The sequence below is a fragment of the Phalangium opilio genome, unplaced genomic scaffold (genome assembly GCF_054372755.1).
Source record: "Phalangium opilio isolate 3A_F unplaced genomic scaffold, DU_Popi_V2 ptg000011l_1, whole genome shotgun sequence".
Lineage (NCBI taxonomy): Eukaryota > Metazoa > Arthropoda > Arachnida > Opiliones > Phalangiidae > Phalangium > Phalangium opilio.
Window position 1 is genome coordinate 41,803 of NW_028324147.1, and position 22,829 is coordinate 64,631.

At 36.6% G+C, this 22,829-nt stretch overlaps 1 protein-coding gene and 1 long non-coding RNA gene across 8 annotated transcripts in view; one reads left to right on the top strand and one right to left on the bottom strand.

Annotated features, from left to right (window-relative positions):
* The first annotated feature begins 1,715 nt into the window (after positions 1–1,715).
* Positions 1,716–22,829, top strand: part of Dus3 (Dihydrouridine synthase 3) — a 121,557-nt gene continuing 100,443 nt past the window's right edge. Inside the window, exons 1-5 of one of the 7 annotated variants that reach the window (XM_089856199.1) lie at positions 1,716–2,000; positions 4,193–4,455; positions 13,489–13,548; positions 13,620–13,667; positions 16,559–16,708. The gene's annotated coding sequence lies outside the window, so the exon portion shown is untranslated. Of the gene's footprint in view, positions 2,001–4,192; positions 4,456–12,377; positions 12,716–13,488; positions 13,549–13,619; positions 13,668–15,800; positions 15,963–16,331; positions 16,468–16,558; positions 16,709–22,829 lie in introns of those variants that run through there. The other 6 variants (XM_089856174.1, XM_089856162.1, XM_089856194.1 and 3 more) reach the window with 6 other exon arrangements.
* On the bottom strand, positions 15,042–15,765 carry LOC149709604 (uncharacterized). The gene is made up of 2 exons (XR_016375803.1): positions 15,515–15,765; positions 15,042–15,406 (listed from the first exon to the last, which is right to left on the bottom strand). It is a non-coding gene; the product is annotated as an uncharacterized LOC149709604 (long non-coding RNA).

Consider the following 22,829-nt stretch of genomic DNA (forward strand, 5'->3'; position numbering starts at 1 on the left):
ATTTGAAAGCAGAATTAAATAGAGCACTTAATTATCTTCATTAGGTGTAATTTTCATTAAATTTAAATGATAATTAACTTAATTACAAGCAAAATAATCTTTCAATGTATTTCCTATGGCCCCTTGCTGGGTGTCTTCTACGCTATACATATCTTAAAATCGCTATATCCTTTAAACCGTAATAGATAGCGTTAATTTGAAAGCAGAATTAAATAGAGCACTTAATTATCTTCATTAGGTTTAATTTTCATTTAATTTGAATGATAATTAACTTAATTACAAGCAAAATAAACTTTCAATGTATTTCCTATGGCCCCATGCTGGGTGTCTTCTACGCTATACATATCTTAAAATCGCTATATCTTTTAAACCGTATTAGATAGCGTTAATTTGAAAGCAGAATTAAATAGAGCACTTAATTATCTTCATTAGGTGTAATTTTCATTAAATTTAAATGATAATTAACTTAATTACAAGCAAAATAATCTTTCAATGTATTTCCTATGGCCCCTTGCTGGGTGTCTTCTACGCTATACATATCTTAAAATCGCTATATCTTTTAAACCGTAATAGATAGCGTTAATTTGAAAGAAGAATTAAATAGAGCACTTAATTATCTTCATAAGGTTTAATTTTCATTTAATTTGAATGATAATTAACTTAATTACAAGCAAAAAAATATTTCAATGTATTTCCTATGGCCCCTTGCTGGGTGCCTTCCACGCTATACATATCTTAAAATCGCTATATCTTTTAAACCGTAATAGATAGCGTTAATTTGAAAGCAGATTTAGATAGAGGAGTTAATGGGCATTATTATCCGTAATTTTCATTTAATTTGAATGATAATTAACTGAATTAGAGCCAAAAAACATTTTCAGTGTAATTCCAATGCGAAAACCGTTAGTTAGTTTGGTGCTACGCCATCTATAGCGAGATAAATGAACTGCGTTAATGTTATTTAAACTTTCAAGTTTCAAAGAAATAATTGCGTAGTTAATTACGACTATTTAAGCTTCAATTGCCTCTCTAATCAAAATAATTAAACATTGTAGTTTTGAACATCGGCGCTTGCCTTGTTTAGATGTCGCCACACTATTAGTCCGAATTCTATAAATCGTTATATCTTTTAAACCGTAATAGATAGCGTTAATTTCAAAGCAGATTTAGATAGAGGAGTTAATGGGCATTATTATCCGTAATTTTCATTTAATTTGAATGATAATTAACTTAATTAGAAGCAAAATAAGATTTTATGGTATAGGTGTTTTCGGATCTCAAATTTCAAAAAAAGCCGCTGCGTTAATAGTGTGGCGACATCTATACAATACAAACTCAAATATTATTTGAATTTAAAACTACAATGTATAATTATTTTGATTGCAGGTAGAACTGAACCTTATTTAGGCAAAAGTAATTCTGCAATTAGTTCTTTGAAACAACAAAGTTTTAATTAATCACAATGCAGTTCAATTTTGCACATATAGATGGCAAAACCCGCCTATCAAGATACAAGTATAGACGGAGTAGCAAGAATATGTGTAGCTAGAGCGAGAATGAAGAAACTCATAGCTGGAATCGCCTTCTTTGTGTCGTTACTGCCGTCGTGACGTCGTAATCAATCAAAACTACGCAATATTTATTGGCCAGAATGTCCAGTGAGCCCCCCTTTAGTTTTTAAAAGCATTATAGGACATTAAAATATTATTAAACAATGCTTAATTCTCTGTGCTTATTTCCGGTCCTATCTGTGGCCGGCATCAGCTGAGTTCATCATGGCAGCCTGTGCTTAGCTCCTGTGTGACATTTCGTGTTTGCACCTTTATTTAGTTTAATTAAACCAAGTTCTTTCGTTAATTGCAATTAAAAATGGTTAAGAAGTGTTCAAACCATGATTACGCGAAAGAAACTTTAGTTTTTTATTGAGTTTTAAAGGCCAAAGGTAATCGAAAAAGCAATAATTATGGAAAAGTACCAAGGCTTAAGCAATGTTTAGATCAGTGGTGGGCAAATCGCGAGTGTCACTCGCATTGCGAAAGATCTTTCGTCTCTCTTAAAGAAGTCTCTCGCGCCGAAAGAGTGAGACAAGAATGAGTGACTTGTTAGCACTCGTGGCTTGAGAGTTTCATACACGCGAATTACAATATCTCACTCTCGCGAAGTAATGTTTTTCCAAAAGAGTGATAAGGTTTCTTTCACCAATGCCTCTTTCTATTGTCGGGAGTGACTTTCATAAATCGAGACGAAATCACTCTTAAGGACTTATAAATATAAAAAATTCGAGAACTTCACTCACTCTCACTCTCATTCAGTGAATGAAAATTATATTAGTTTGAAAGTGATTTTAGAGAGCGAGTGAAGTCCTCTTTTATTATGAAATTTTTACTGGGAATTGGGATAATCTGGTTTAGGAAATCTACTAGATTGAGTAAGAAAGAATCTCTAACGAGGGAGTCGTCACATGAGAAAGCTTATGAGTTAGCTTATTTAAGTGATTTGGATGACTAGGGTGATATGAATTATTTTTATTTATTTCGTTTATTTGAATTATATTGTTGATTAAGATGATTTAAATGACTTTGAATGACTATGCAGATTGATTTGATTTGAATGACTTTGCAGATATTTGATTTGAATGACTATGCAGATATTTGATTTGAATGACTATGTAGATATTTGATTTGAATGACTATGTAGATATTTGATTTGAATGACTATGTAGATATTTGATTTGAATGACAATGGTGATTTGAATGGGTCATTTGAATGACAATGGTGATTTGAATGGGTCATTTGAATGACAATGGTGATTTGAATGGGTCATTTGAATGACAGTCGTGATTTGAATGGGTCATTTGAATGACAGTCGTGATTTGAATGGGTCATTTGAATGACAGTCGTGATTTGAATGGGTCATTTGAATGACAGTCGTGATTTGAATGGGTCATTTGAATGACAATCGTGATTTGAATGGGTCATTTGAATGACAATCGTGATTTGAATGGGTCATTTGAATGACAATCGTGATTTGAATGGGTCATTTGAATGACAATCGTGATTTGAATGGGCCATTTGAATGACAATCGTGATTTGAATGGGCCATTTGAATGACAATCGTGATTTGAATGGGCCATTTGAATGACAATCGTGATTTGAATGGGCCATTTGAATGACAATCGTGATTTGAATTACAGTTGTCATTCAAATGACCTATTCAAATCACAATTGGCAATCAAATCACCGTACTCATTCAAATCAAATATCTGCATAGTCATTCAAATCAAATATCTACATAGTCATTCAAATCATCCTAATCAAAAATTTCAACCCTATAATCCAAATCAACAAATTCAACCCAATCAACAGTCGTTCAAATATCCCATATCAACAAAGTCATCACGATAATCCTAATCATTATTGCCATCCAAATAATCCTATTCAGCAAAATTATACCGATAATCCTAATCATTGTTGCCATCCAAATAACCTTAATCAACAAAGTCAAAAAATTCAAATCAATGAAGCCATTCAGAGCGACGAAGTCATTCAAATAATCTAAATCAACAAGATAATTCAAATCAACGAGGTCATTAAAATAATTAAAATTATCATTGCCATCTAAATAAACAATGTCATTCAAATCATCTAAATAAACAAGGTCATTCAAATCATCTAAATAAACAAGGTCATTCAAATCATCTTAATAAACAAAGTCATTCAAATCATCTTAATCAACAATAAGCTTCTCATGTCATACGCTATAACGCTGAGTGACGACTCCCTCGTTAGAGATTCTTTCTTACTCAAACACCTCCATCTAGTAGATTTCCTAAACCAGATTTTCCCAGTAAACATTTCATGTTAAAACAAGACTTCACTCGCTCGCTAAAAATCCCTAGCTCAAAGCCTTTCAAACTGAGTGAGAGAGTCATAACATTAATAGGTTATTCTCATTCATTCTTCTATAAAGAGTGAACAAATATTTTCTCTACTCTCTCACTCTTTTCTAATGAAGGAAATCGGAAGCGCGCGCTCACTTTCCCTCGCGGAGTGAGATTTTCAAATTCCCGAGATTTCACTCTCAGTTTGCGAGTGAGAGTGAGAAGGGTCAGTTAATAGAATTATCATTCACAGAGTGAGAGTGACAAGCATTTCAGAAGTTCGCGAATTTGCCCACCACTGGTTTAGATAGTGTAGAACACAAGATAGGCCTTTTTAAATGTAATTAACGCATTTTAATTTAATATTTGGGGCAACCCGCTGCTATAATGGATACAAAACAACCCCCAAAAGTACTTGGGGCGTTTAAAACCAGTCGTGTTATCCAAGTAGAGACTGTTATCAAAAGATATGCATGGCAAGGAGCTGTACAGCCGCTCGTTCTCCGCTGAAAGATCACTTTGTGTGGGCTCCTACAGTTTGAAGAAACTCAAGAAACACTTCGCTTAATGCCTGGTAAGTACCTCTTTAATTAATTATAGTGTCCAATTATTATAGCATTAAAATGTAAAGAACTCAAAAGGTACAGGCTCCAAATGGTTTACGTTAGGCTTAGGTTTTATGGCTTGTAACTCTGGTTCTACTAGAGATAACGGGATGTCCTTTGAGTATGTTGTAGTCCTATTTGTCCCCCATCCAACGATACTAAAAACATAGGACTACGACAAACGGGGGTCGAGTAATTAAGCAAAATTTTAATAAACATTCGCTCCGTTGAATTAAGACGGACTTATTTTACAAAACACCCATTAACTCCGGTTCTACTAGAGATACGGGGTTGTCCTTTGAGTATGTTATAGTGCAATTTGTCCCCTTTCCAACGATACTAAAAACTTAGGAATAGGACAAACAGGGGCCGAGTAATTGAGCAAAACGTAAACAATCAAACCCCCACCATAGGATTAACATTAGACTATACTTTGCAGGCTCGTAACTCTGGTTCTATGATCCAATAGTCCAACGGGGCAAGAAGGGCAGGTCCAGTCTAAGAAGGCCAGTTTCAAAAATACTCACCAAGGAAAGAAATGAAAATGAAAACTCATTCAAATTTGTAATTTTTTAATAAAATTCATGGAAATCTCAGTGAAACTTTTTTAATACGCTTCTGAAACCATTTTTTTCCGATTCCTTGCCTTGAAATTAATCAGGAAATATATTTTCCTTGTTAATGTACCTTAATTAGAAGCAGTAATTAAGGAAAATGCTCAACTGGGGGAAGCGTCACACTTCTACTTAGACTGTTACTTATAATTTTCACACTAAACTTTGGAGGCTCGTAACTCTGGTTCTATTAGAGATACGGGAATGTCCTTTGAGTATGTCATAGTCCTATTTGTCCCCTCTCCAAGGATACTTAAAACATAGGGCTAGGACAAACAGGGGCCGAGATATTAAGCAAAACGTAAACAAACCCCCCTCCATAGGAATAACATTACACCCAACTTTGGAGGCTTATAACTCCGGTTCTGTTATAGATACCCGGATGTCCTTTGAGTATGTCGTAGTTCTATTTGTCCCCTTTCCAAGGATACTTAAAACTTAGGGCTACGACAAACAGGGGCCGAGTAATTAAGGAAAATGTTCATAACCACCATACCCTCCGTTACACTAACCTTTGGAGGCTCGTAACTCTGCTTCTAACCTTTACGTGTTACTGTTATGACGTTTAGCTTAGGATAGGGGTGTTTTAGAGACATTTTGACCCTTAGAAGGGCAGATACGGAAGGTTTTTCCCGTTTTATGGCTCTATCTATCTCACTCGTTTAACCAACCCACTGCGTCATTCGTTTAGCTTACCCACCCCTCGACACAAAACTTAAAAGCGCCATATCTTTTAAACCGTAAAAGATAGAGCTAATTCGAAAGCAGATCTAGATAGAGCACTTAATGGAGATTATTAGCTGTAAATTTCATTAAATTTTAATGATAATTAACTTAATTAGAAGCAAAATAAATATGGCCAATTGCTGGGTGTTCTCGGATCTCAAATTCAACAAGTTTAGATGGCGAGGGGACCGTCACTACGCATCAGAGCGTACGAGATTTGAAATCACTACCGATTTTGATGATTTCAATACGATTAATGTGATTTGAATGATTTGTACGATCATAAGTTTATAAGATATGTTCCGTAAGTAAGTCACTACCTACACTTCGTAATGCCAAAGGCTTAATGAGAGCTAGTTCAATAAGGACAAGCGAGAATTGACTATACCTGGTTTTGCAGTCCATCCTCCTATTTAGTCTATGGTAAACCTTTGACAGCGCCCCAGTCACCACGCGTCGCTTTACGAGAATCTATGACTTTTCTCCTACGTCACTTCATGACAAGCTCTCATTAACACTTAAGGAACACATATCTTATTTACTTATGGTACGACTCGAATGATTTGGCATTGATTTGAATGATTTGAATTCTTAATTTGACTGCTTTGGATGGTGATTTCACTGATTTCATAGCGATTTTAGTGATTTTCTAGATTTGGGAAGTGATTTATGTGATTTGAATGATTTGAAAACCTAGGTGTATGAGATTTGAAGGAGTGACGGCCCCCTCGCGTCCCAATACACTGATTCGGACAGACAAACCTCGCTTCGGTTGACTCTCAGTGGTACGACTTGTTTCGTCCAAGTTTTCCCGCCGAACTATTTTCGACCTCCGCCTTTTCAACATTGCTTATCCCTCCGCCTTGAGTCAGTCCCGTTACCGTTGTCTACCCCCCCTTCTATTTGTAACCGCGCTACAATGTAGACGTAAACGTCAACTAAACTAAAGTGAATATATTGGTCGCCCATATTCCTCCCTGCGCTTGGTAGCGCTATCAGGTTAGCCGCGTCATAAAATAAAGAGACGATAAATTTCAATCTCTCTTTTTTTTCTTTCACCCCGCAGTAGTGGCAGCGCTGTGAGTTACTAGCGTTAAACCTTCCGTACATTTAAAACAGGGTGCCATTCGAGGGGGAAACCACTTGTGAAATCAGGTGTACAAAATTTTTGAAATCACAATTGAAGTCCATAAATTGTTTTTGAAGTCTCTATAAATCGCAAAGTTTAGTTGAAATCTCGGAAGTCTTAGGAAGTCCCTAGAGAATCCCTTGAAGTCATGCGAAGTCCCTTGGAAATCGCTTGAAGTCATTCGAAGTCTCTCGGAAGTCTCTTGAAGTCATACGAAATCCCTTTGAAATCTCTTGAAGTTTCTCTGAAGTCATACGAAGTCCCTTTGAAATCTCTTGAAGTCTCTTGGAAATCTCTTGAAGTCTCTTGGAAATCTCTTGAAGTCTCTTGGAAATCTCTTGAAGTCTCTCGGAAATCTCTTGAAGTCTCTTAGAAGTCATACGAAGTCCGTTGGAAATCTCTTGAAGTCAAATGAAGTGCTAGAAAAATCCCTTGAAGTCTATTGAAATTCCGTCTTTCATAAGTGGAAATTTCCTTTTCTTCAAATTTTATTTTCAATAGTCTTGATCAGGGCCGGAAATAAGCATAGGACACTGGAATTTTAAAATGTGCCATAATTTTGTTAAAAACTAAGGGGGTCACTGGACAGTTTGACCAATAAAATTTTGGAAGTTTTGATAGTTTGACTATGGAGATGTGATACTATTTCTCCACACTACAGTGGACAATGTCCTATAAATTTTCCAGTCAAACAGGGGGGGCCCTGGTCTTGATCCCTCAATTTTCAGCCGTTTTCGGAGGTGCAATGCTACCAGACTCTTGTGCCAGACACTCTTCCCCAGAATTTTTTCCTTTTTGGACTTATTGTCGTCTGCTAATCATTCCGTTTTCAAAGAATATTCGTAAAATCTATATATTTTTGTTTGTGGCGAAGTTTAATTGGCTTAATTTAAACTACTATTTAACTAAATTGGGAACCTTCAAAATACAGCATACAAGCAGCCAATTTAAAAATTGTGTCTTCTAGTTCTCTGAACTATGAATTCGAGTATGAATCAGACGATAATCAGTTTCAAAAACCTGAGGGGTCAAACGTTTTGGAAAAAGTGTACGGGATTTCGAAATCCAATTTGATTTCTTCGGATTTCGTTTGATTTCGTCGGATTTCCATTGATTTCGTCGGATTTTGTTTGATTTCAAAGTTCGATAAAATGCAACGGATTTTGCAATTTTCCCCGTGATTTCCTCGGATTTTTTCCATGATTTCGGCAGATTTTGGGATATTTCAATTGATTTCGTTGGATTTTGTGATTTCTTTTGAGCTTGGATTTCGTGAATTTTCTAATGGATTTCGCGATTTCGTTACTGATTTTGTGATTTCTTTGTTGATTTTGTGGTATCTTTACTGATTTTGTGATTTCTCTACTGATTTTGTGATTTCTTTACTGTTTTGTTATTTCGTTATTGATTTCGGATTTTTTGTGAGATTTCTTAAGTTGGATTTCGCGGGTAGCGTACGGAATTTCATGAATGACCGACCCCTTGCAAAAATTCTATTGAAGTCACTTGAAGTCTATAAAATGTAATGAAGTCACTTGAAGTCTATAAATTATATTGAAGTCACTTGAAGTCTTTATAAATTGTATTGAAGTCACTTGAAGTCTTTATAAATTGTATTGAAGTCACTTGAAGTCTTTATAAATTATATTGAAGTCACTTGAAGTCTTTATAAATTTTATTGAAGTCATCTGAAATCAAATACAGTTAGTGAAGTCTTTGAAGTCAAATGAAGTCTATGATAGTTCAATTGAAGTCATTTAAAATCTGAAATCAGGTGTACAAAATTTTCTTAGTGGTTTCCCCCTCGGTGCCATTAATCGAAACCCAATTCATTATTTGGGCTTAAAAATTATTTTAATTGATTTTAACCGCGATTTTTTTACTGATTACTGTTAGTTACGAAGTGCAACGTAGGATAGGGTTATTTTAGAGACATTTTGACCTTTAGAAGGGCAGATACGGAGGGTTTTTCCCGTTTTAGGCCTAAAATTAGGCCTAAATTAATTAACCCGATATGGATTTCGGGTTAGTTTTAGATGAGAAATCGATTGGTGATAGGCGAATCGGCCTAAAATGAACAAGGTGGCCGAAAATGTGGCTGTACGCTTCTGAAACCATTTTTTTCCGATTCCTCGCCTTGAAATTAATCAGGAAATATATTTTCCTTGTTAATATACCTTAATTAGACGCCTTAATTAAGGGAAAAACCTATTTTAAAAACTCCAAAATCAAGTCTTTGCAAACGCATGAAAAGTCTACGGACGGGAGACGCGAGGGGGAAACCACTAAGAAAATTTTGTACACCTGATTTCAGATTTTAAATGACTTCAATTGAACTATCATAGACTTCATTTGACTTCAAAGACTTCACTAACTGTATTTGATTTCAGATGACTTCAATAAAATTTATAAAGACTTCAAGTGACTTCAATATAATTTATAAAGACTTCAAGTGACTTCAATACAATTTATAAAGACTTCAAGTGACTTCAATACAATTTATAAAGACTTCAAGTGACTTCAATATAATTTATAGACTTCAAGTGACTTCATTACATTTTATAGACTTCAAGTGACTTCAATAGAATTTTTGCAAGGGGTCGGTCATTCATGAAATTCCGTACGCTACCCGCGAAATCCAACTTAAGAAATCTCACAAAAAATCCGAAATCAATAACGAAATAACAAAACAGTAAAGAAATCACAAAATCAGTAGAGAAATCACAAAATCAGTAAAGATACCACAAAATCAACAAAGAAATCACAAAATCAGTAACGAAATCGCGAAATCCATTAGAAAATTCACGAAATCCAAGCTCAAAAGAAATCACAAAATCCAACGAAATCAATTGAAATATCCCAAAATCTGCCGAAATCATGGAAAAAATCCGAGGAAATCACGGGGAAAATTGCAAAATCCGTTGCATTTTATCGAACTTTGAAATCAAACAAAATCCGACGAAATCAATGGAAATCCGACGAAATCAAACGAAATCCGAAGAAATCAAATTGGATTTCGAAATCCCGTACACTTTTTCCAAAACGTTTGACCCCTCAGGTTTTTGAAACTGATTATCGTCTGATTCATACTCGAATTCATAGTTCAGAGAACTAGAAGACACAATTTTTAAATTGGCTGCTTGTATGCTGTATTTTGAAGGTTCCCAATTTAGTTAAATAGTAGTTTAAATTAAGCCAATTAAACTTCGCCACAAACAAAAATATATAGATTTTACGAATATTCTTTGAAAACGGAATGATTAGCAGACGACAATAAGTCCAAAAAGGAAAAAATTCTGGGGAAGAGTGTCTGGCACAAGAGTCTGGTAGCATTGCACCTCCGAAAACGGCTGAAAATTGAGGGATCAAGACCAGGGCCCCCCCTGTTTGACTGGAAAATTTATAGGACATTGTCCACTGTAGTGTGGAGAAATAGTATCACATCTCCATAGTCAAACTATCAAAACTTCCAAAATTTTATTGGTCAAACTGTCCAGTGACCCCCTTAGTTTTTAACAAAATTATGGCACATTTTAAAATTCCAGTGTCCTATGCTTATTTCCGGCCCTGATCAAGACTATTGAAAATAAAATTTGAAGAAAAGGAAATTTCCACTTATGAAAGACGGAATTTCAATAGACTTCAAGGGATTTTTCTAGCACTTCATTTGACTTCAAGAGATTTCCAACGGACTTCGTATGACTTCTAAGAGACTTCAAGAGATTTCCGAGAGACTTCAAGAGATTTCCAAGAGACTTCAAGAGATTTCCAAGAGACTTCAAGAGATTTCCAAGAGACTTCAAGAGATTTCAAAGGGACTTCGTATGACTTCAGAGAAACTTCAAGAGATTTCAAAGGGATTTCGTATGACTTCAAGAGACTTCCGAGAGACTTCGAATGACTTCAAGCGATTTCCAAGGGACTTCGCATGACTTCAAGGGATTCTCTAGGGACTTCCTAAGACTTCCGAGATTTCAACTAAACTTTGCGATTTATAGAGACTTCAAAAACAATTTATGGACTTCAATTGTGATTTCAAAAATTTTGTACACCTGATTTCACAAGTGGTTTCCCCCTCGGGGAGACGTGGTTGATACGCGAGATGAGAGAGAATTTTTCGCAATTTCAATTTTCGGTTATTTTTAATTTCCCATCGAAATTAACTTAATTAATTAAATTAAATACACTTAATCTGAATGATTAAAACCTCCTGATTCCGATGGTACTAGTCGCGTCTCTCTACGACTAACCGTTAATTAACTACGTCATTAAACGTCCCGAAACGCAGCCCGTTTTTTCAGTTTTTCTACTTTCCAACCTCTTTTTGCCATTTAAATTTAAATTAATTAAACTTAAATTAACCGATTCGGACGTAGAGAACTCTAAGGAATCTAATGGAAGTGGTCCCAATATCGTGCGACTAGCGGTTCATTAGTTATTGCACTAATTACGGCTATGTCCGTTTTTAGTTTCAACCTAACTGTGTAGCGACTGTAAAGGTTATGGTCTACGGCCTCGCAGTACTTCCTGGTATCGAGTTATGTTGATTTTCATTAATTAGGGTTAAAACCTTAATTATCTTAATTTTTAGCGGAATATTTTTATTGAATAGTGTCTTTTGACCCGTTAAGAGTGTCATATTGAAAAATCAGACTGATATCTTTAGAAACGAGGTTTAAAACTGATTATTAGTGTTCCTTGTTTAAATATAATTTATTTTGATGAAACTGATATGGATTATATACTGATTTGAACTGATTTACACATTTCCAGCATTTTTGTGTTTGTGCCGCCATTTTGAAAAATGGCGGGAAACTAAATCTCGAGATAGGGCTCAAACTACTAACGCGATCTGTACGGGGTTACTCGCGTTGGATTCCCCATCAAAGTATCTATAAAATGACGTAAAGAAAGTTTCAAAATTCTTTATAGAATTTGCATAATTTCACTTTTAATATTTCAAATTCGGAGGTCAATAGTTCAAAACCTATCAGTTCTACGAACTCAAAACCAACATTTTCTGCTTTTTCGGACTCTGTTTAGTTTATTTAAGTTAATTTAAGCCATAAATTAAATTTAATTAGGGTTTAAAATCGAAAATGAAAATTGAAAGTAAAAATGACAGAGATCTGAAATTCAAAAAACCCGCCTAGCCAGCCACAAGTATTTACGGAGTAGCAAGAATGTAGACAGTTTGAGCGAGAATGGGAAACTGCATCCCCGGAATGGCCTTCTTTGCATTGTTACTGTCGTCGTGACGTCGTAATCAATCAAAACTATACAATATTTATTGGTCAAAATGTCCAGTGACCCCCTTTAGTTCTTAAAAGCATTATAGGACATTAAAATTTTATTATAAAATGCTCAATGCTGTGTGCTTATTTCCGGTCCTATCTGAGGCCGGCATCAGCTGAGTTCAGCATGGCAGCCTGTGCTTAGCTCCTGTGTGACATTTCGTGTTTGCACCGTTATTTAGTTTAATTGAACCAAGTTCTTTCGTTAATTGCAATTAAAAATGGTTGAAAAGTGTTCAAACCATGATTACGTGAAAGAAACTTTAGTTTTTTTATTGAGTTTTAAAGGCCAAAGGTAATCGAAAAAGCAATGTTTATAGAAAAGAACCAAGGCTTAAGCAATGACAGTTTGGAGAAAGGGCCAAGGCTTAGTGAGTGTCTTCAACTCTTCATAGAAAAGATTGGAATTTGGCGGGATGGTTAAATGTTACGTCAGTAGAGTATGTTCGGAACATTTTTATAGCAGGTAATATATGCATAATTTAATATTTAAGACTATTCAAAACATTTCTGTGTTCCCAAACTGTACTTTAGCCCTTAGCACATTAAAAATACACAGTTTTTTCAATAAATATCATTTATTCAAGGTTAATTATAGCATAATTAATTACATTTAAGTCGCGGAAATTAATTAAAATATACATTTTCCATGTTTTTTGTCTATATATTACCCTTCATATTATAGATTAGGTTAAGTTAGGTTGGGTTTGATTAAGCTAGGTTACTTTGCAGGCTTATAACTCTGGTTCCACTAGAGATACGGGGATGTCCTTTGAGTATGTTATAGTCCAATTTGTCCCCCATCCAACAATACTTAAAACTTGGATTTCGTCAAACAGGGGCCGAGATATTAAGCAAAATGTTCAAAAACATGCTGTAGGGAGAGCGTCACACCCAACTTTAGAGGCCTATAACTCCAAAGTTGGGTGTGACGCAAATCCTATGGAGGGGACGATCATTTTCCTTAATATCTCGGCCCCTGTTTGTCGTAGCCCTACGTTTTTAGTATGGTTTGATGGGGGACAAATAGGACTATGACATACTCAAAGGACATCCCCGTATCTGTAGTAGAACCAGAGTTAATGGGTGTTGTGTAAAATAAGTCCGTCTTAATTCAATGGAGCGAATGTTTATGAACATTTTGCTTAATTCCTCGGCCCCTGATTGTTGTAATTATTTAAAATAGTTTAATTTAATTTGTACTCCAATTAATTGGCTTTTTTCTTTTTATTTTTCAAGAAATTTGACCTTATAACGAAGTATTGCTTTTCCAAGTAACGAAGTTCTTGGGCCTGGAGAGTAAGTTTTAATTTCAAACCTAATTTAAAGTTATTAAGATATGTTTTTAATTTGTTTTTGTCTTTTTAAAGAATGCTCGAGAGTCCAATGGAACCTTTTTACGAAAATGCAACAGTTTGGCAAGTGTTTTTAATTTATTTACATTATTTTAAAGTTTTCGGGCCAAGGCTTAATGATTTAGACCCAAAAACGCAACTTTTATTACCAGTTTTGAAACATAGATGGCGCCACGTTTTCAGACAAAGGCGCCTTTTAACCCTGAAAACGCAACTTTTAATACCAGTTTTGAAAAATAGATGGCGCTAGTTTATCCACTAGGTTAGAATTTTCCAAGGAGTAATAATATTTATCGGGGTTGGGAGTTACAATGGAGTGTTCCTTGAAAGGCCAATATAATGCAATTAGGTATCTTTAGATATTGCTCCATGGTAAGTTTCTCGCTAGCAGCCAATCAAATCTGACTAACCACGGCCAACTTAGATACTCGACAAGCTCGCCAATAAGGCCAGCCAAGATTTATCGCCCTCTATGTTAACGAGCGTATGAGAAAAACCCGGAAAAAAATATGAAGCCGGGACAAAAAGAGACGAGCTAAAATTTTTTTATAATGTTAATCCTATGGGGCATGGTCCCGAGAGCGGATTCTGTCAGCAATTAAGAGTCCTTTTTACAATGTTTCCAATTTTTGTCAACTCTGGGGATTTTATGAGGCGTGAAGTAAGTTTTGAGCTTCATTTTGAACCTAATTTCATAATTTTACATAAATTATTTCGCTTTCAATAAATTATTGTTCCTAAGCCTTGGTCATGTTTTTGTTTAAGCAAGCCGGGACAACTCGGGACGAGCTAAAATGAGATTCTAATGCTATTCCTATGGAAAATGGTTTCGAAACTGGATTCTACCTTTAATTAGGAGTCGTTTTCAAAATGTTTCAGATTTTTATCAACTCTGGAGATTTTATGAGGCGTGAAGTAGGGTTTAAGCTTCATTTTGAACCTAATTTCATAATTTTAAATTGCATTGTTTCACTCCCACTAATTTTCTAAACTTGAACTTCAATTTGAAGGCAAGTAATTATGAAGCCTGGCTTCATTTCCCGCGAAATTTGAATTTGTAAAAAATGTAAATATTGCAATGTCAAAACTCAATAAATTTGAAAAATAATTTTTTTGCCGTTTTATTTTATCACAAAAAGTCATCTTATGTGTAATTTAATAATAAAAATACTTGTCAAGCTTCTAAAGGAAATCTTCGGTACCCAAGCAGAACTTTTGTAGCGAACCTTCAAAATTATGTTGAAGCTTGCCAAAATAAGATTCCGGCAAAAAGTAAAGTCTCTGTTACTTCTCAAGCTTGAAGACTGCGGCAATCAGCAACACATCCAGAAAATGGCATATCATTTCCCAAAAAATTAAAATGTTACCAAAGACCTCACGAATAAACCCATTAGTCGTAAAGTTTTGAAATTGTAACTACGAGTCATATGACAAACATTCAGTTTAAACATTGTTTATTTAAATGCAATGCGCTATTTAACATTTCATACATTTAATATAATATTAAATCTTATTCCATAAAACAAACAATTCCGTAGTGTAATATTTTAAAATAACACAGAGACGAGCCAAGGTCCAAGTTTAGAAAATTAGTGGGAGTGAAACAATGCAATTTAAAATTATGAAATTAGGTTCAAAATGAAGCTTAAACCCTACTTCACGCCTCATAAAATCTCCAGAGTTGATAAAAATCTGAAACATTTTGAAAACGACTCCTAATTAAAGGTAGAATCCAGTTTCGAAACCATTTTCCATAGGAATAGCATTAGAATCTCATTTTAGCTCGTCCCGAGTTGTCCCGGCTTGCTTAAACAAAAACATGACCAAGGCTTAGGAACAATAATTTATTGAAAGCGAAATAATTTATGTAAAATTATGAAATTAGGTTCAAAATGAAGCTCAAAACTTACTTCACGCCTCATAAAATCCCCAGAGTTGACAAAAATTGGAAACATTGTAAAAAGGACTCTTAATTGCTGACAGAATCCGCTCTCGGGACCATGCCCCATAGGATTAACATTATAAAAAAATTTTAGCTCGTCTCTTTTTGTCCCGGCTTCATATTTTTTTCCGGGTTTTTCTCATACGCTCGTTAACATAGAGGGCGATAAATCTTGGCTGGCCTTATTGGCGAGCTTGTCGAGTATCTAAGTTGGCCGTGGACTAACAGACTAACAGCCCGGTGGTGGTACCGTGCCTGCTGCGACGTCTCTAATTTTTTTAAGCCTTTGTTTTGCGTGGTTAATTATAACTTTTAATTGAGTTTCAATTATATTTAACGTAATTTTATTGATTAGTATAAAATTTGTGGATTCCGCGTATGAAGACGGGTTCATTTAAAAGACTTCCAGGGCCAAAGTAATTAATAGTTGTAGGTTTAAATGTTGTTAGGCCTACTTTTGGGTGGATACTGAAAATATTGGGCTAGATTTTACTTTAGCCCTTTGCACATTCAAAATACACAGTTTTTCAATAAATATCATTTATTCAAGGTTAATTAAAGGATAATTAACTACATTTAAGGTGTGGAAATTAATTAAAATATATATTTTCCATGTTTTTCTATATTTTACTCTTCATATTATTGGTTAGGGTAGGTCAGGTAGGGTTAGGGTTAGGGTTAATTTAGGGTTGATTGGGTTATATTTTATGGTATTTGGTGGCTAGGAAGAAGGAACTGGGTATAATTTTACGCTCATTAAATTATCGATTTAAGTTAATTTCCGCCGCGACTTAAATGTAATTAATAACCTTGAATAAATGATTATTTATTGGAAAAACTGCCGTATTTTGATTGTGCCAAGGGCTAAACCGTAAAGTAAAATGTTTAATAAGTAATTTTAACGCGATTTCATCTTATTAAGTAAGCGTAAATTATTCTAAATAATTTTAAGTAATCCTAAATCAATTTAAATAAGCCTAAATCCGTTTTACTTCGTTTATTTATTTATTAGGTGTCCGTGGGTTTAAGCGGTATAGGGTAATGGCAGCCCTCTGCCTTCGACTGTATTAAGCTCTATGGGGAAATAACATGGGGTGCCATTAGACCATAATGAAATACAACCACTCCAGCCCTCGGATCTTTCAAACTCAAGGGTCCTATGGTGAGTGAAATGTTTAGTTTTTTATTTTGTAAGGGAAGTTTTAAGGGTTTTGCCCGATAATTAAAATTAATTATTAAGTTGTTTGTTAATGTTTAAATTATTAATTACGTTACCAATAAATAAAATTGATCAAAATTATAAGCGCGGCGGCGGCGGACAACAACCAACCAACCAACCAACGTCTAGGGCGGGGCGGGGTTTTCATTGTCACGTGATACCACCTATCAAAGGAACAAATAGATCTCCTTATCTTAGGCCTATTTCCTTATCTTATCTGATATCCAAGGGGTAATAAGCGGAGTTGCGGAGTTATCAACCCCTTGGGGGTCAAATAAACGCGCCGATCTAGTAGTTGCTGGGCGGGGGTGGGGGCAGGGCGAGGGCGAGAGATTGGATGGACATCTCCCCCCAAATACGAATCTCCAAGAGGATTGAGCCCACAGTTCGATTTGAACGAGACACGAAGAAGACCAAGCTGGTAGAGTCAATTACTTGGAGCCAAGGCACTGCCAATATTTTCTTGGAAGAAATGAATACCAGGCTCTCATTGACCAGCCAATGGGGAACACGATAGGACACTGGCTCCCGTCCAACAATCGCCTCGGGCAAGCAACCAATACGTACTTTAACGCACTTTTGCAATACTCAAATTTTTTTGTATAATTTTAAATATATATAATGCCATAAATATATTATTTTACAAATAATAATAATAACGATGTCGATAATAATGTTACGCTGTGTATTTTCCGACCTTGTACTGTCAGGGCAACGTACTTGCGTGTTTCTTTTCTTAAATAAAGTATTTCATCTCTGTGTCTCTTTCATTCTACATTCCCGTTTCACCCTTTGCGGTAGTGGACTACTCGAGGGGTCGGACGGGGATGTCCTTAGGATATGTTATAGTCCAATTTGTCCCCCATCCAACCATACTATAAACTTAGGGCTACGACAAACAGGGGCCAAGTAATTAAGCAAAACGTAAACGAACAACCCCTCCATAGGAAAAGCGTTTGACCCAATTTTGGAGGCTCGTAACTCTGGTTCTAGTAGTGATACGGGGATGTCCTTTGAGTATGTTATAGATCAATTTGTCCCCCATCCAACCATACTATAAACTTAGGGCTACGACAAACAGGGGCCAAGTAATTAAGCAAAACGTAAACGAACAACCCCTCCATAGGAAAAGCGTTTGACCCAATTTTGGAGGCTCGTAACTCTGGTTTTAGTAGTGATACGGGGATGTCCTTTGAGTATGTTATAGTCCAATTTGTCCCCCATCCAACCATACTATAAACTTAGGGCTACGACAAACAGGGGCCAAGTAATTAAGCAAAACGTAAACGAACAACCCCTCCATAGGAAAAGCGTTTGACCCAATTTTGGAGGCTCGTAACTCTGGTTCTAGTAGTGATACGGGGATGTCCTTTGAGTATGTTATAGTTAAATTTGTCCCCCATCCTACTATACCAAAGGTTTGGGGTTGCGTCATATAGGGGCCGAGAAATTAAGCGAAATATTCAAAAACATGCCATAAAAATAGCGTCACACCCAACTTTAGAGTCTCGTAACTCTGGTTCTAATAGACATAGGGGGATGTCCTCTGAGTATGTTATAGTCCAATTTGTCCCCCATCCTACTATACCAAAGGTTTGGGGTTGCGTCATATAGGGGCCGAGAAATTAAGCGAAATATTCAAAAACATGCCATAAAAATAGCGTCACACCCAACTTTAGAGTCTCGTAACTCTGGTTCTAATAGACATAGGGGGATGTCCTCTGAGTATGTTATAGTCCAATTTGTCCCCCATCCAACCATACCAAGAACATAGGGCTACGACAAACAGGGGCCGAGATATTAAGCAAAATGTTCGTCAATGTATGGTATCTTCTCACCTTTATTTGCTATGTTACTTATGATTTTAGCACTGAACTTTGTAGGCTCATAACTCTCGTTCTATTAGAGATACGGGGATCTCCTTTGGATATGTTATAGTACTCTTTGCTCCCCATACAAGGATACTTTAAACTTGAGGCTACCTCAATATCGTCGTCAACTTATTTTTTGTCTCACTTATTGTTAGGAGGTTACTTTTGATTTTTGAAAATAAACTTTGCAGGCTCGTAACTCTTTTTCTAGTAGAGATACGCGGATGTCCTTTGAGTATGTTATAGCCCAATTTGTCCCCCATCTAACCATACTAAAAACTTTGGGCTACGACAAACTGGGGCCGAGTACTTAAGCAAAACGTAAAGAAACAAACCCCTCCATAGGAAATGCATTAAACTAAATTTTGGAGGCTCGGAACTCTGGTTCTACCAGAGATACGGGGATGTAAATAATGTGACCTTGACACAAATGTTCGGATAATTATAAAGGTCTTTACATATCCCAAGCGAAAAAAAAAACTTCGCGGTTTCGAACCTGTGGCCTTCCGTGAGTGAGGCGGATGTGTTAACCACTACACTACAGATATGTTATTATGGGTGACCGAGAATACAGGGCCGAGTAATTAAGGAAAAAGTAAAGAAACAACTCCTTCCATAGGAATAGCATTAGACCCAACTTTGGAGGCTCGTAACTCTGGTTCTAGTAGAGATAAGGGGATGTCCTTTGAGAATGTTATAGTGCAATTTGTCCCCCATCTGACCATACTAAAAACGTAGGGCTACGACAAACATGGGCCAAGTAATTAAGCAAAACGTAAACGAACAACCCCTCCATAGGAAAAGCGTTTGACCCATTTTTGGAGGCTCGTAACTCTGGTTCTAGTAGTGATACGGGGATGTCCTTTGAGTATGTTATAGATCAATTTGTCCCCCATCCAACCATACTATAAACTTAGGGCTACGACAAACAGGGGCCAAGTAATTAAGCAAAACGTAAACAAACAAACCCTCCATAGGAATTGCATTAGACCCAACTTTGCGGCCTCGTAACTCTGGGTCTAGTAGAGTTACGGGGATGTAAATAATGTGACCTTGACACAAATGTTCGGATAATTATAAAGGTCTTTACATATCCCAAGCAAAAAAAAAAAAAAAAAAAAACTTCGCGGTTTCGAACCTGTAGACTTCCGGGAGTGAGGCGGACATGATAACCACTGCACTACAGATATGTTCTGATGTTTGATCGAAAATACAGGCCAAATATTTAAGCAAAACGTGAACAAACAAACCCCTCCATAGGAAATGCATTAGACCCAGTTTTGCAGGCTCGTAACTGTGGGTCTAGTAGAGATACGGGGATGTCCTTTGAGTATGTTATAGTTAAATTTGTCCCCCATCTAACTATACTAAAGACTTTGGGCTGCGACAAACAGGGGCCAAGTAATTAAGCAAAACGTAAACAAACAACCCCTCCATAGGAATTGCATTTTAGACCCAACTTTGCTGCCTCGTAACTCTGTTTCTACTAGAGATACGCGGATGTCCTTTGAGTATGTTATAGCCCAATTTGTCCCCCATCCAACCATACTAAAAACTTTGGGCTGCGACAAACTGGGGCCAAGTAATTAAGCAAAACGTAAACAAACAACCCCTCCATAGGAATTGCATTTTAGACCCAACTTTGCAGCCTCGTAACTCTGTTTCTACTAGAGATACGGGGATGTCCTTAGAGTATGTTATAGCCCAATTTGTCCCCCATCCTACTATACCAAAGGTTTGGGGTTGCGTCATATAGGGGCCGAGAAATTAAGCGAAATATTCAAAAACATGCCATAAAAATACCGTCACACCCAACTTTAGAGTCTCGTAACTCTGGTTCTAATAGACATAGGGGGATGTCCTCTGAGTATGTTATAGTCCAATTTGTCCCCCATCCAGCCATACCAAGAACATAGGGCTACGACAAACAGGGGCCGAGATATTAAGCAAAATGTTCGTCAACGTATGGTATCTTCTCACCTTTATTTGCTATGTTACTTATGATTTTAGCACTGAACTTTGTAGGCTCATAACTCTCGTTCTATTAGAGATACGGGGATCTCCTTTGGATATGTTATAGTACTCTTTGCTCCCCATACAAGGATACTTTAAACTTGAGGCTACCTCAATATCGTCGTCAACTTATTTTTTGTCTCACTTATTGTTAGGAGGTTACTTTTGATTTTTGAAAATAAACTTTGCAGGCTCGTAACTCTTTTTCTACTAGAGATACGCGGATGTCCTTTGAGTATGTTATAGCCCAATTTGTCCCCCATCTAACCATACTAAAAACTTTGGGCTACGACAAACTGGGGCCGAGTACTTAAGCAAAACGTAAAGAAACAAACCCCTCCATAGGAAATGCATTAAACTAAATTTTGGAGGCTCGGAACTCTGGTTCTACCAGAGATACGGGGATGTAAATAATGTGACCTTGACACAAATGTTCGGATAATTATAAAGGTCTTTACATATCCCAAGCGAAAAAAAAAACTTCGCGGTTTCGAACCTGTGGCCTTCCGTGAGTGAGGCGGATGTGTTAACCACTACACTACAGATATGTTATTATGGGTGACCGAGAATACAGGGCCGAGTAATTAAGGAAAAAGTAAAGAAACAACTCCTTCCATAGGAATAGCATTAGACCCAATTTTGGAGGCTCGTAACTCTGGTTCTAGTAGAGATAAGGGGATGTCCTTTGAGAATGTTATAGTGCAATTTGTCCCCCATCTGACCATACTAAAAACGTAGGGCTACGACAAACATGGGCCAAGTAATTAAGCAAAACGTAAACGAACAACCCCTCCATAGGAAAAGCGTTTGACCCAATTTTGGAGGCTCGTAACTCTGGTTCTAGTAGTGATACGGGGATGTCCTTTGAGTATGTTATAGATCAATTTGTCCCCCATCCAACCATACTAAAAACGTAGGGCTACGACAAACATGGGCCAAGTAATTAAGCAAAACGTAAACGAACAACCCCTCCATAGGAAAAGCGTTTGACCCAATTTTGGAGGCTCGTAACTCTGGTTCTAGTAGTGATACGGGGATGTCCTTTAAGTATGTTATAGATCAATTTGTCCCCCATCCAACCATACTATAAACTTAGGGCTACGACAAACAGGGGCCAAGTAATTAAGCAAAACGTAAACAAACAAACCCTCCATAGGAATTGCATTAGACCCAACTTTGCGGCCTCGTAACTCTGGGTCTAGTAGAGTTACGGGGATGTAAATAATGTGACCTTGACACAAATGTTCGGATAATTATAAAGGTCTTTACATATCCCAAGCAAAAAAAAAAAAAAAAAAAAAACTTCGCGGTTTCGAACCTGTAGACTTCCGGGAGTGAGGCGGACATGATAACCACTGCACTACAGATATGTTCTGATGTTTGATCGAAAATACAGGCCAAATATTTAAGCAAAACGTGAACAAACAAACCCCTCCATAGGAAATGCATTAGACCCAGTTTTGCAGGCTCGTAACTGTGGGTCTAGTAGAGATACGGGGATGTCCTTTGAGTATGTTATAGTTAAATTTGTCCCCCATCTAACTATACTAAAGACTTTGGGCTGCGACAAACAGGGGCCAAGTAATTAAGCAAAACGTAAACAAACAACCCCTCCATAGGAATTGCATTTTAGACCCAACTTTGCTGCCTCGTAACTCTGTTTCTACTAGAGATACGCGGATGTCCTTTGAGTATGTTATAGCCCAATTTGTCCCCCATCCAACCATACTAAAAACTTTGGGCTGCGACAAACTGGGGCCAAGTAATTAAGCAAAACGTAAACAAACAACCCCTCCATAGGAATTGCATTTTAGACCCAACTTTGCAGCCTCGTAACTCTGTTTCTACTAGAGATACGGGGATGTCCTTAGAGTATGTTATAGCCCAATTTGTCCCCCATCCTACTATACCAAAGGTTTGGGGTTGCGTCATATAGGGGCCGAGAAATTAAGCGAAATATTCAAAAACATGCCATAAAAATACCGTCACACCCAACTTTAGAGTCTCGTAACTCTGGTTCTAATAGACATAGGGGGATGTCCTCTGAGTATGTTATAGTCCAATTTGTCCCCCATCCAGCCATACCAAGAACATAGGGCTACGACAAACAGGGGCCGAGATATTAAGCAAAATGTTCGTCAACGTATGGTATCTTCTCACCTTTATTTGCTATGTTACTT